This window comes from Beta vulgaris, chromosome 5 (assembly GCF_026745355.1).
Source record: "Beta vulgaris subsp. vulgaris cultivar EL10 chromosome 5, EL10.2, whole genome shotgun sequence".
In the NCBI taxonomy this organism is placed as follows: Eukaryota; Viridiplantae; Streptophyta; class Magnoliopsida; order Caryophyllales; family Amaranthaceae; genus Beta; species Beta vulgaris.
In genome coordinates, this window is record NC_079206.1 from 13,433,883 (window position 1) to 13,448,039 (window position 14,157).

The following is a 14,157-nucleotide window of genomic DNA, read 5'->3' on the forward strand; positions in this document are numbered from 1 at the left end:
ACTTATATTTATTGTTTTCGTAATTAAGTAAGGTTGGTAATTAATAATTAGTAATTTGGAGTGTTTAGTAAATTATTAGATTGTTTAACTAGTTAAGTTATTATTCTGTTTTAAGTTACATTCTGGTTAGGTTTGTAATTGGAATAAGATAAAAGTAGGAGACGTGTGTTTTATTATTAGTTACAATTATTATCGTTTCATGGGTGACTTGTTTCACGGAACCTGACTTTGGGACTTATGACTTACCTTTTGGACATGGAACTTACCTTTTGGACATATGACTTACTTTTGGACATATGACTTACTTTTGGACATATGACTTAACTTCTGGACATAAGACAGGTTGGACTTATGACCTTTTGGATTGGTAAAATAGTGGACTAATGTTACTAACTAACTTAGTTACTCACTAACGCTGACTTCTAAAAGACGTTAAATTCACTAGATTAGAATTATAACGAAAGTTCTGGAATAAGGTTTTAACTATTGTTTATTTCGAATCGTTAGATCGTTATGGTCTTATTACGTAGTAGTTGATAGTGTTATCAAGGACGTAACACTAAAGCTTTGTTTTAACGATTTAGGTCCCAATTTCATAAGCGGCTCGTTCTATTAAGTCAGCGAAAATTCTCCGCTACAAGGTACGTACGCGTACCAGTTTACTTTCAAAGCTTAGTATCATGATTAGTTGCAGTTCATGTTATTGGAACCTAGTACCATGATAGGGAACTTTGATTGTGATTGTTTGGTTAGACGTTTATAACGTGAAATCAATATGATGCATTGAAAATGTTGCATTGAAATGCGAAGTTCTATCGTAGTGTAACATCAGCATTATTAATCTGATCTATAGAGTAACAAGAGTGTTACAGAGATAAGATTGAGTTTGGTAATTAAGAGAGATGTAAATGACTCCTTAAAGTTATAAAAGAATGTTGGTAATAAAAGAAGATTATGGCGATACTTGTAGTTGGATCCCTACAAGTATAGAACAATGGGGGGAGTGTGGACTTGTCCTACACTCCTACGCAGGCCTACTGTGACGACAGTAGTGTCCTTATATTTTGATAACTCAAGTAGGCGGAAGGTTCCGTTCGATCTTGGGGGTATGCATACTAAGGTGATGGGTGTGAGACGGAACAAAACCGTATTTGCATTTCATCTAATAGACCAAGTTGTCTATTAAGGATTCAGTAGCCCGTATGATTCTAGTAAGATGACGGTGCCCGTTCGATGCCAAATAATGAAAGATTAAAGGATGTGAGATAACGTATTCATATATAGTTGTAAGTATGCATCATTTATGTTCATATAGTTTCAATGGTTATTACGTACTCAGCATAGCTGACTCTGTGTGTTATTATGTGTTTGTTGTCCTGTGATGAACATTGACATTCAATGGGGAGCAGACTAGGTGAGCTGGTGCTGCTGCATGTATCAAGCATAAGGGGGCTAGACTGTAGTTTGAAGTTAACTTTTGGTTTATATTACTGAATTTTATAGAACATTGTTACATGGTTTGAGTTTGAATAAAGAGGGGTCACTATGATTCCCGAGTTGTATTTACATTTTCTATTCCGCTGCAATTTGGTTTTGAGACAATGAATTTGAGTTACCGTATTTCTAATTATGCCTTGCGTTCCATCGCGGCGGTAACACTCCCAAAGTCGATGCGACGTAGCATTAGACGTGTATGGATTTTGGGGGTGTTACAAAACTGGATTAGAGCCAGAAGCTCCTATTTTCAAAGACGTTTTCGAAACATTTCAAAACGGGTAGTATGGGCTAGGAGCATATAGATCATGTCATGTGCATTAAGTCATAGGAAGTTATCATTGCAATTTTGTTGTATCTCGAACTTGTATGTGCTCTCTGTGTAATTGAAATGGTGAAAGATTCTTGAAATCTTCAAATGTGACTAGCTTAAGAAGTGTACAAGGATAGGTCTAAATTGACATTAGACTCAAAACTTATTTAAGTATAAAAACTATTTTATTGATCGAAATGAGCATTTACCTCTTTACAAAAACTTAGACTATTCTATTTTGTTTTTACTTTGCAGATGGTTCACGACATAGGTTGTAAGGACTATTTGATGAAACAAGTAGGGGAGACTGGGATATGTGGTTCTTTAAAATGAAGTCTGCTATGGATTACAGAATTATGCAAGGGGAGCAGTGGTTACGATCTGAGGGCTCTAGGATACACTTCATGCTTCGTTATGTTCCAGACATAGAGCCATATAGATTTGTTCATCGTAGGTATGGGGATATGTGGACTACAGAGGGTATTTCAATAGGAATAAGCATACCTACGGATACCAGAACCTTCCTTCCGAAAAGCACTTCCTCACTGACCTTAAATACTGCGAGAATGAGTGGAGGGTTCGTGAACCAGGGGTCAAAACCCTTCTACTTCATCTGAAGGGGAAAGTTCGAGCAATAGGGCCATAGATGGGAATTCTGAGAACCCAGGGGTCATACCTGAACCCCATCAGCACCTGTGGCAAAGAGGCCAAGATACCAGCCATTTGAGGATGAGTTATTAGCCGATGACTTTCAAACTTAGGACAGTCACTTACGTCTCGATGATGAAAGGAACAATAGGACCTTCATTATAGTGTTGGGTGGGGTCCAGGTTGTACCAGGGTTACATGGGGAGGATGATGATGAGAGCCACCCCCTAGAGGAATACCAGTTGAGGAGAGGACCCTGCTGAGAATGAAGACCCTGTTGAGGATGAGAATCCTGTTCAGGAGGAGGATCCCATTGAGGAGGAGGATCCCATCGAGGAAGAAGACCCCGAGGAAGACCAAGGACCCATACTAGAGGATATATTCTTTGAGGACGGCGAGCCTGATGCAGAAGAAATTGACCTTGATGGGGGATGGAGGATTCTGGATCAGAGGATGAAGCTCACCGCCTTAGCCCATAGTTCTTTTGACATATATGTAGGATTAGGATTTTTGTTTTATTTTGTCGTTTTTGTTCATTTGTTATGTTAGTGATAATAAGGCTTGCATGCCGATTAGGGAGTAACATTATTTGATTTATATATATATATATATGGTATTTCTTTACAAACATTACATTCCCATTTTCAATAATAGTGCATAGTGTTATCTTTTATTGTTAATTGTGGCATCTTATTTTGGATGATTGTAATGCAAGTCAGTACAGACTTAAAGGTGTTCGCAATATATGTTTATATGTTAAATGTGTATTCGTTGAATAAGTTAAAACAAAGATTATGTGTAAGTCACTGAAATAGCTACTATGTTAATTTCAGCGCAGAATGGTTCGATCGGGAGGCGCCCCTGAACCTCTCTTAAATCGAGCAATCGATACGTGACCTAGTACAGATTACGCCAACTTAGCCCAAGGTCACACCGGGATGGGGACCTATCTGAAAAAGTGGCCCGTAGGAACCCACCTTACTAAATGGAAAAGGGGGACCTGAAGAGTTGGAGAACTGGGTTGGGGAATTTGATAACTTTTCTTCACCCTATCCTGTCCTGACGAGAAAACGTGCCCTTAGCTAGTTACTATCTGCAGGGGGATGCCCATTTCTGGTGGACCCAGGCTAAGGACAACCTTCTAGCCAACCGGGTTTCGGGTGGGAGAACTTTTAAAAAGGCCCTAAGAGACAAGTACTACCCTCCTATCTTAAGAAACAAAAAGCCCAGAGTTTATGATGCTGGAGCAAGGGACCATGTCGTGAGGATATTACCGAAAATTTATTGAACTAATGAGGTTTGCCCCGAGATTGCCCCTACTGAGGAGGCTAAAGCCTCACGTTTTGAATTGGGACTTACCCTTGACCTGCAGGGTAGACTGGGGGAGATACATTCACCTCTCTGGACCATGTGTTTGGCAAAGCTGCCCACCTTTATGCTATCAGGAAAGGGAGGAAGGGGGTAAGCTTGGCGAGAAACGTAAGGATAACCCAAACCCTGAGGGCCAAAGTTTGAGAAAAAGCACAACGGGAACCAGACAATCAAAACCCTCAGAGAAATTTTGGTAAGGGACCCAATAATAACCCTAATCCCAACAACAACAAAAACCGCAACAAACAACACCAATAACCGCAGACCTGAGCGTGTATATCGGTGTAGAAAGTGCCCTAACAACCATCCTGGTAAGGATGTGAGGGTAACAAGGTTGAATGCCGGGAATGTGGGAAGATGGGCATAGAGCCTATGAATGCTATTCGAAAACAAGCTAAACCCCAATGGCCAAAGGAAGGGGAACTATGGGGACAAGCCCCGAAACGGAAATGGAACGGGAATGGTAACGGGGGAGGTAATTACAATGGGAATTCTAACTATTCCAAGCCCGCGACCAACACCAGCAACCAAGTCTCTAATGTGAACAATGCAACTAGTTCCCAAGATAAGGGCAAAGGGAAGCTGTACATGATGACGGCTAGAGAAGAAGAGGCTCGTAGAGACGTTGTCACGGGTACATTTTCTATCAACTCCACTCCTGTTAAAGTTTTATTTGATTCTGGAGCATCCTTGTCATTTATTGCCCATGCAACTGTTAGAAATTTAACATTGGTCGAGTCTGAGTCGATTTCTATGCCTATAGTCATTCCATCTGGGGAGACTGTTAACTGTTCTAAAAGATTCCTAAAAGTGCCATTAAAGATAGGTGAGGGATACTTTCCCTCTGATCTGATAGAGTTTAACTTATCGAACCTAGATATCATTCTGGGGATGGATTGGCTTGGGAAGTACATGGCTAAGATAGATTGCGATGCGCAGAAAGTGGAACTAAAGACCCTTCGGGGAAAAGAGTGTCATATAGGAGAATACCTCGAGAACCAGGAATTAAAGTTATCAATGCGTTACAACTTAAGAACTACGTAGACAAGGGTTGGCCCCTATTTATGTGTTCAGTGAGAAGAGTGAGGATGATCCGTTAAGGCCTGAAGATGTGCCCATAGTCCGAGAATTCCAGGATGTCTTTCCTGAGGAAATACCTGGTATGCCTCCAAGGAGAGATGTAGAGTTCACCGTTGACCTAGTACCTGGGACTGGACCCATTTCGAAAGCCCCATATCGGATGGCTCCGGCAGAAATGAATGAGTTAAAGAACCAGTTAGAGGAACTACTAGACAAAGGGTATATTAGACCTAGCATGTCGCCATGGGGAGCACCCGTCTTATTTGTGAAAAAGAAGGATGGTAGCTTGAGGTTATGTATAGACTACCGGGAGTTGAACAATGTCACTGTGAAAAACAAGTATCCATTACCTAGGATTGATGATTTGTTCGACCAACTTCAGGGTGCGGGGATGTTCTCCAAAATCGACTTAAGGTCTGGTTACCATCAGTTGAGGATTGTTGATCATGATATACCTAAGACTGCCTTTCGAACCAGATATGGCCACTATGAGTTTACGGTTATGCCTTTTGGGTTAACCAATGCACCTGCAGTTTTCATGGACCTTATGAATAGAATTTTCCGACCCTACCTAGACAAATTCGTCGTGGTATTCATAGACGATATCCTGATCTATTCTAAGAACAAGGAGGAACATGAGGATCATTTGAGGTCATTTTGCAGACACTTAGGGACAACCAACTATATGCAAAGTTTTCGAAATGTGAATTTTGGTTGGAAAGAGTGTCATTTTTGGGTCATTTTATCTCTAAGGAGGGTGTATCAGTAGATCCTGCGAAAATCAAAGCCGTGAGTGAATGGCCTACCCCAAAGAATGTCACGGATATAAGAAGTTTCTTGGGTTTAGCCGGTTACTATAGGAGATTTGTGAAAGACTTCTCCAAAATAGCAAAACCTATGACAAACCTGATGAAGAAGGATTGTAGGTTTACCTGGAATGAGGACAGTGAGAAGGCCTTCCAAACGCTCAAAGAGAGGTTAACCTCAGCCCCTGTCCTAACCTTGCCTAAGGGAACGAAGGATATGATGTGTATAGTGATGCATCCAAAAATGGGTTGGGTTGTGTTCTGATGCAAAAGGGAAAGTTATAGCTTATGCGTCCCGACAGTTGAAGCCATATGAAGTCAATTACCCAACACATGACCTAGAATTGGCCGCCATAGTATTTGCACTCAAAATCTGGAGACACTACCTTTGGGGTAACCTGCCGTATCTTCACCGATCACAAAAGCCTTAAATATATCTTCACCCAGAAAGACCTCAACATGAGGCAGCGCAGATGGTTAGAGCTCATCAAGGACTATGACTTAGACATCCAATACCATGAGGGTAAAGCCAACGTTGTTGCTGATGCGTTAAGTCGCAAGTCTAGCCATAGCCTGAATACATTAGTCGTTGCCGACAAACTTTGTGAGGAATTCTCTAGACTTCAGATAGAAGTTGTTCATGAAGGGGAGGTAGAAAGATTGCTGAGTGCCCTAACCATCGAACCTAACTTCCTAGAGAGATAAGGGAGTCAACCTGGGGATGTGAAACTTGAGCGAGTCAAGGCAAAGCTTAAGGAGGGCAAAGCAGAGGGGTTTGCGATCCATGAGGATGGAACATACGATATAAGGGTAGGTGGTGCGTGCCACAAAAGTGTGAAGAGCTGAAACAAAAGATAATGAGCGAGGGTCATAACACGACGTATTCTGTCCACCCAGGGGGAGATAAGTTGTATAAGGACCTCAAGAAGATGTTTTGGTGGCCTGGTATGAAGAGAGCAGTAGCTGAGTTTGTTTCCAAATGCTTAACATGCCAGAAAGTCAAAAGTGAACACAAGAGACCTCAGGGAAAGATTCAACCCTTAGACATTCCGACATGGAAATGGGACTCGATATCCATGGACTTCGTTGTCGCCTTACCTAGGAGTCGGGGAGGCAATAATACCATTTGGGTGATAGTGGATAGACTAACCAAGACAGCAAGGTTCATACCTATGAAGATACGTGGAGTATGGAAGCCTTAGCCAAGGCTTATGTGAAAAATGTCATTCGATTGCATGGAGTACCCACAAGTATAGTATCAGATCGAGACTCTCGATTCCTGTCGAATTTCTGGAAAAAGGTCCAGGAAGCATTTGGTAGTGAGCTATTAATGAGTACAGCCTTTCACCCAGCTACCGATGGTCAAACGGAACGAACTATTCAGACCTTAGAGGACATGTTGCGAGCATGTGCTTTAGAATACCAAGGGTCATGGGAAGACCATTTGGACCTCATAGAATTCTCATACAACAACAGCTACCATGCTAGTATTAAGATGGCACCATTTGAAGCTTGTACGGGAGAAAGTGTCGTAGCCCTTTGTGTTGGAACGACATCAGTGAGACTGTAGTGTTAGGACCTGAATGATTCAAGAGACGATGGATCAAGTGCGAGTCATTCAAGAAAAGATTAAGCTGCACAGGACAGGCAAAAATCCTATGCGGACCAGAAGCGAAGGGAGAAAATTTCGAAGTTGGGGAAAAAGTGTTGCTTAAGGTGTCCCCAATGAAAGGAGTGATGCGATTCGGGAAAAAGGGGAAGCTAAGCCCTAAGTTCATAGGACCCTATGAGATACTGGCGAGGGTAGGGAAAGTTGCTTATCGCCTGGATTTACCCAACGACTTAGAAAGGGTCCATAACGTGTTTCACGTATCCCAACTCCGGAGATACGTACCTGATGCGTCACATGTCCTTGAACCTGAAAACGTAGAGATAGACGAAACTTTGTCCTATGAGGAGAAACCTGTCCAGATCCTAGACCGCAAAGTGCGGAATACGAGGAATAAGGACGTCAGAATTGTCAAAGTGTTGTGGAGAAATCAAACTACCGAGGAAGCCACATGGGAAGCCGAAGATGCAATGCGTCTGAAGTACCCTGAGCTTTTCCAAGAGGTACGTGAGTTACGGGGACGTAACTTTTCTTTTAAGGGGGAAGAATGCGATAGAATTTCGCGCTTTCACCCTAAAGTATGTTAATTATGTTAGTTATGTTATGTTAGTTATATGCTAGTTATGTGTGAAAACTGCTTATCTATTGTGTGAACGTTAGAAAACGCTTGTGAAATTTGGGACTTAGAAGTGCAAAAGATCGTCGTTAAGACGGGCTACCTCAAAGTTTCGGGACGAAACTTCTTTTAAGGGGGAAGCCTGTAATACTCCGTATTTTTATAGTAATTTCGTATAATTAAGAAAATATAAAGAATTAATAAAAAGGTATTTTTAATTATTTACAAATTAATAGAAATTGTTAGGAATTTTCGGAGTTTTAAAAGGTAACCTAATCTTCACTTGACCTAGGGTTACTACCTTTTGAAGGGAGTATAAAAAGAAAAGGAGAGGGAATTTCAGAAAACCCTAAACCCTTTCTCCCTCTCCTCAGCCGACTTCTTCTCCCTCCTCTCTCCTAGCCGATCTCTCCTTTCTTTTCTTCTCTCTCGAATTTTTCTCCCCCTCTCAGATCTCTCTCTCGGATTCTCTCTCAAACTCTCACTGACTTTCCTCTCGCCTCCTCCCTCTCGTCGCCGGTGGTTGGGCGAGTTCAGACGAGGGCTTTGTGCGATATTTTAATTAGCGCGAAAGCAGTGTTCGAGGGTTTTGGTGCGAAAGGTGTGCGAGGGTTGCGCTGTTCGGGGTTCGAGTGCTGCGACGAGGGTCGCGGTGTTCGAGGGTTGTGCGCAAGGCTGCGGTGAGGGTGCTCGAAGAGTCGGGGTCGCGCGAGTGTAGCGGCGCGACAGATCTGAGGTTGTGCGAGTGTTGGGCGGTGTTCGAGTGGTGCGGAAAAGTCGAGGGGTGGAACCAGCGAGGCTGGTGTGGGTGTCCGTGGGCGACGAGCGAAGCCTGGCGAGGCTGCTGTGCGCACGTGTGGTGGGGTACTTCGGTCGCCAGAGTTCTTTCGCCGGCAAATTTAGCGGTATACCCTATTATGTACTAAAATATTAAATCAGTTTTATTACTTATATTTATTGTTTTCGTAATTAAGTAAGGTTGGTAATTAATAATTAGTAATTTGGAGTGTTTGTAAATTATTAGATTGTTTAACTAGTTAAGTTATTATTCTGTTTTAAGTTACATTCTGGTTAGGTTTGTAATTGGAATAATAAAAGTAGGAGACGTGTGTTTTATTATTAGTTACAATTATTATCGTTTCATGGGTGATTGTTTCACGGAACCTGACTTTGGGACTTATGACTTACCTTTTGGACATGGAACTTACCTTTGGGACATATGACTTACTTTTGGACATATGACTTACTTTTGGACATATGACTTAACTTCTGGACATAAGACAGGTTGGACTTATGACCTTTTCGGATTGGTAAAATAGTGGACTAATGTTACTAACTAACTTAGTTACTCACTAACGCTGACTTCTAAAAGACTTTAAATTCACTAGATTAGAATTATAACGAAAGTTCTGGAATAAGGTTTTAACTATTGTTTATTTCGAATCGTTAGATCGTTATGGTCTTAGTACGTAGTAGTTGATAGTGTTATCAAGGACGTAACACTAAAGCTTTGTTTTAACGATTTAGGTCCAATTTCATAAGCGGCTCGTTCTATTAAGTCAGCGAAAATTCTCCGCTACAAGGTACGTACGCGTACCAGTTTACTTTCAAAGCTTAGTATCATGATTAGGTTGCAGTTCATGTTATTGGAACCTAGTACCATGATAGGGAACCTTTGATTGTGATTGTTTGGTTAGACGTTTATAACGTGAAATCAATATGATGCATTGAAAAATGTTGCAATGAAATGCGAAGTTCTATCGTAGTGTAACATCAGCATTATTAATCTGATCTATAGGGTAACAAGAGTGTTACCAGAGATAAGATTGAGTTTGGTAATTAAGAGAGCATGTAAATGACTCCTTAAAGTTATAAAAGAATGGTTGGTATTAAAAGAAGATTATGGCGATACTTGTAGTTGGATTCCCTACAAGTATAGAACAATGGGGGGAGTGTGGGACTTGTCCTACACTCCTACGCAGGCCTACTGTGACGACAGTAGTGTCCTTATATTTTGATAACTCAAGTAGGCGGAAGGTTCCGTTCGATCTTGGGGGTATGCATACTAAGGTGATGGGTGTGAGACGGAGCAAAACCGTATTTGCATTTCATCTAATAGACCAAGTTGTCTATTAAGGATTCAGTAGCCCGTATGATTCTAGTAAGATGACGGTGCCCGTTCGATGCCAAATAATGAAAGATTAAAGAATGTGAGATATTGTAATTTCATATAGTAGTCTGTAAGGTGTGCATCATTTATGTTCATATAGTTTCAATGGTTTATTACGTACTCAGCATAGCTGACTCTGTGTGTTATTAGTGTTTGTTGTCCTGTGATGAACCATTGACACTTCAATGGGGACAGACTAGGTGAGCTGGTGCTGCTGCATGTTATCAAGCATAAGGGGGCTAGTCTGTAGTTTGAAGTTAAACTTTTGGTTTAAGTATTACTGAATTTTATAGAATATTGTTACATGGTTTGAGTTTGAATAAAGAGGGGTCAACTATGATTCTCGAGTTGTATTTACATTTTCTATTCCGCTGCAATTTGGTTTTGAGACAATGAATTTGAGTTACCGTATTTCTAATTATGCCTTGCGTTCCATCGCGGCGGTAACACTCCCAAAGTCGATGCGACGTAGCATTAGACGTGTATGGATTTTGGGGGTGTTACAGTTTTAGAACATATTACTCAGTATTTTAGAACATGATATACATTAATTTAGAACATGTTGCTCGGTATTTTAGAACATGATATACATTAATTTAGAACATGATATCACTAGGGGAAAAAAAGGAAGGGCTGCGCTGGAAGGGCTGCGCTTTCTTCATTACGCAGCCCTTCTATACAGTAGGGCTCGCTGTGCTTTTAAATAAAACGAAGCCCTTCGTTAAAGTAGGGATGCATTTTAATAGAAAAGCGCAGCCCTTCACATAGAAGGGATGCGCTTGTTTAAAAAGTGCAGCCCTACTGTTAAAGAAGGGCTGCGCTTTTTTAAAAAGCGTAGCCCTTTTATGGGCTTTTTAAAAAAAAAAAAGAATTACGCAGCCCTCTCTCTCTCACGCCTATCTCTCTCTTTCTCTCACGCCTCCCTCTTCTCTCTCACCCTCCCAGACAAACAAAAGCGCAAAAATATCAACCAAACGAAAACCCAGAAAAAAAACAAAAATTACGGCATACTTGAATCGAAGACGACATACTTAAATCTCGTCATAATCCAAAGCGAAATCAACCCCCGTGTAGCCCTCATAGCCCTCTATCTATACGACTTTTCGGTTTTGGATTCCGACTTTTTGTGCCCAAGAACGGTAAGTCTGAAATTCCCTGTTCGCAAGCGTTATGTCGTATGTTGTTGTTTCAGCGAGGAAGATTATATTTTGGCGGGAATCATATTAGGACGACGATGATGAACAAGAAGAGGAGGAAGGGGCAGGATTCACAATCGCAAGCACAAGAACATCGGAAAGTGGTGTTTCCCAATTTCTGATTAACCACAAGTTATAGATTTTTCGTTTTTCAGAACTATAATTTCTTAATCTTTGTTTTGATTAATGTTCTTGTATTTTCAGATCTATAATTTTTTTCTCTTTTGTATTTTACTTTTTGTTCCTTTTTTTTCATTTTCGTTCTTCTGTATTTTAGTTTTAGTTTTTGTTCCTTTTTTTCCATTTTCGTTCTGCAATTATGTGATAACATTTTTTGATTTTCTGTTTTAGTTTTAGTTTTCCTGACCATATTCCCTATTCCCCTTTTGGATTTGGATGGTTTACTTTAAGGTTTAATGCAAATGTTAAAATTTAGAAAATGTGAGATTAATATATGAGTAAAAAAATATCAAAAAAAAAAAAATTTTTTTGGTAGGAAGAGCTGCGCTTTTATCTAAAAAGTGCAGCCCTTCAAGCTTAGAAGGGCTGCGCTTTTTAGGTAAAAGCACAACCCTTCGTTGTGAAGGGCTGCGTTTGAAAAGCGCAGCCCTACTTAAAAAGTGAAGGGCTGATATTGAAAGGGCTGCTGTCAAAAAGCGCAGCCCTAAGGGCCTTATTTAGCGCAACCCTTCCTTATTTTTCCACTAATGTATACATTTTGCATGCGTTGATCATGTATGGTGATAACGTGACTATAATCGAAACGATATAATGTGGAATACCAAAATTTCAATCAATACCACTATAATATTTTTTTGTTTTTCTGGTTGATGAAGTAGGAAGGTTTTCTACTTTCGTTCATTCATTTGAATTGGTAAAAAAGATAAATCATATAGTAAGAAAACAAAATTCAAACAACAATTTGCACTTAAGATGAATGACACCATTGAAAACGAACAAAATCGAACTAAAAAGTCGAACAAAAATCTGCATTGAAATCAAAAAAAAAAAATCGAACAATAATCTGCAAGTCAAGAATATCAAATTAAAAATTTCGAATAAAACCTCTTGAATTATGGAAAGAATAGTGTGGAATCCGCAAAAAAATCGAACTAAAACTTTGTAAAATTAATCCATGAATGACGCCATAGAGGAGAGAGAAAGCTGGACAAAACCTAGAGAGATAAAAAAAATGACGCCATAGACGTGAAAGTTTGTGGGGAAGAAGGGGAGTAAGGGTAAACCTAATTACAAAAATGCCATTACTCATAAGTGTATTTAGAATAGTTAGATTAGATTACATCTAAAGGTCCAGATTTGTTCTCATATAAAAAAGTGTTCTCACATACAGGAGGTGTTCTCACAAAAGCCCTCCTATATATATGTATATATATATATATATATATATATATATATATATATATATATATATATATGTCTGTATGTGTGTGTTGTGTGTGTGTATTTATATACATGTTATGTATATATATATATATATATATATATATATTATATTAATTATATATTATATATTATATGTATGTATGTATGTATATATGTATGTATGTATGTATGTATGTATGTATATATATATGTATGTATGTATGTATATTTATATATTTGAAAAGGAGTTTAAATGGGCGTGAGGAATTCAAATACTAATTAGATTAGGAAAAGGAATTCTAGTGATGTTAGGAATTCAATTATCAATCATATTCATCACTAAACTCTACTTAATGCTCAATTGCCTTTTCCTAAGTCCAAAAGGAAAACACATACTCCCTCCATCCCATTTTATTTGCTACATTTTGCCATTTAGGTGTGTCACAATTTATTTGCTACATTTGCCAAACTTTCTACAAATGATAATAAAACAAACCCTAAAAAACTTCATCCCAAATATATTAGCCCAACTAATACCCACCCAACCCATTTAATCCCCCACCCTCCCTCATTTAATCCCCCAACTACTTTTATAATCCCTCCCTCCAAACCCGAATCCCATTTTCTTCCGTCACTTTCCTCTCTCTCATTCTGACTGTCTTTCTCCTTCTGACTCTCACTTTCCTCTCTCTTCTTCTTCTTCAAACCCTCAGATCTAGGGTTTTACAGTGCAAATTTGTCCAAAAAAACCGTAGTTTAATTATCTACTCCTTCTTGCGATCATTCTAAAACCATTTTTTTGGTTTTTGAGTGATTTTTAAAAATTGAGTCCCCTGTTTCTTGCATTTTTTCGGTTTTTCATGGATGATTTAACTCCGAAATCAAAGAAACGACTCTTTGATTTGCTTGACGAGTTCGATGCTGAGGCAAAAAAATTTAGGGTTTCAAAAAAACCCTTGGATTTTGGTTCTTTCTGTTGGGTTTGTGGCGCGCCTTCAACAAAACCACCAGATCTTGATTTTGGTGGTGTAGTTCAGAGCAAAAAACCTGAAATTTTGGAAGATCCACCTTCGGAAGGGTTTAAATCATGACGATCTTACCTTTGGTGGTATAAAAACCATCTAGAAATGGTTTTCGAACGTCCCCTTTCTGATTTTGCGGGAGATCGGTCCACTCCTTAACTTAAATCTCTGTTTTTTCATTTTAGAAAGTTTTTTTAACATGCTTTGCCTGTAGGATTGCGTTTGATTAGATTGCATGTATAGGGTTTGTGTTTTTTCTTGTTTTTGCCTCGATTTGTTTATACATATGTTGTTTTTGCCTCCATTTGTTTATAAATTTGTTTATTTTGCCTTGATTTGTTTATATATATGTTGTTTTGCCTCGATTTATTTATAAATATGTTTAGGGTGTTGAGATTTGTTTATAAATATGTTTATTTTGCCTCGATTTGTTTATACATATGTTGTTT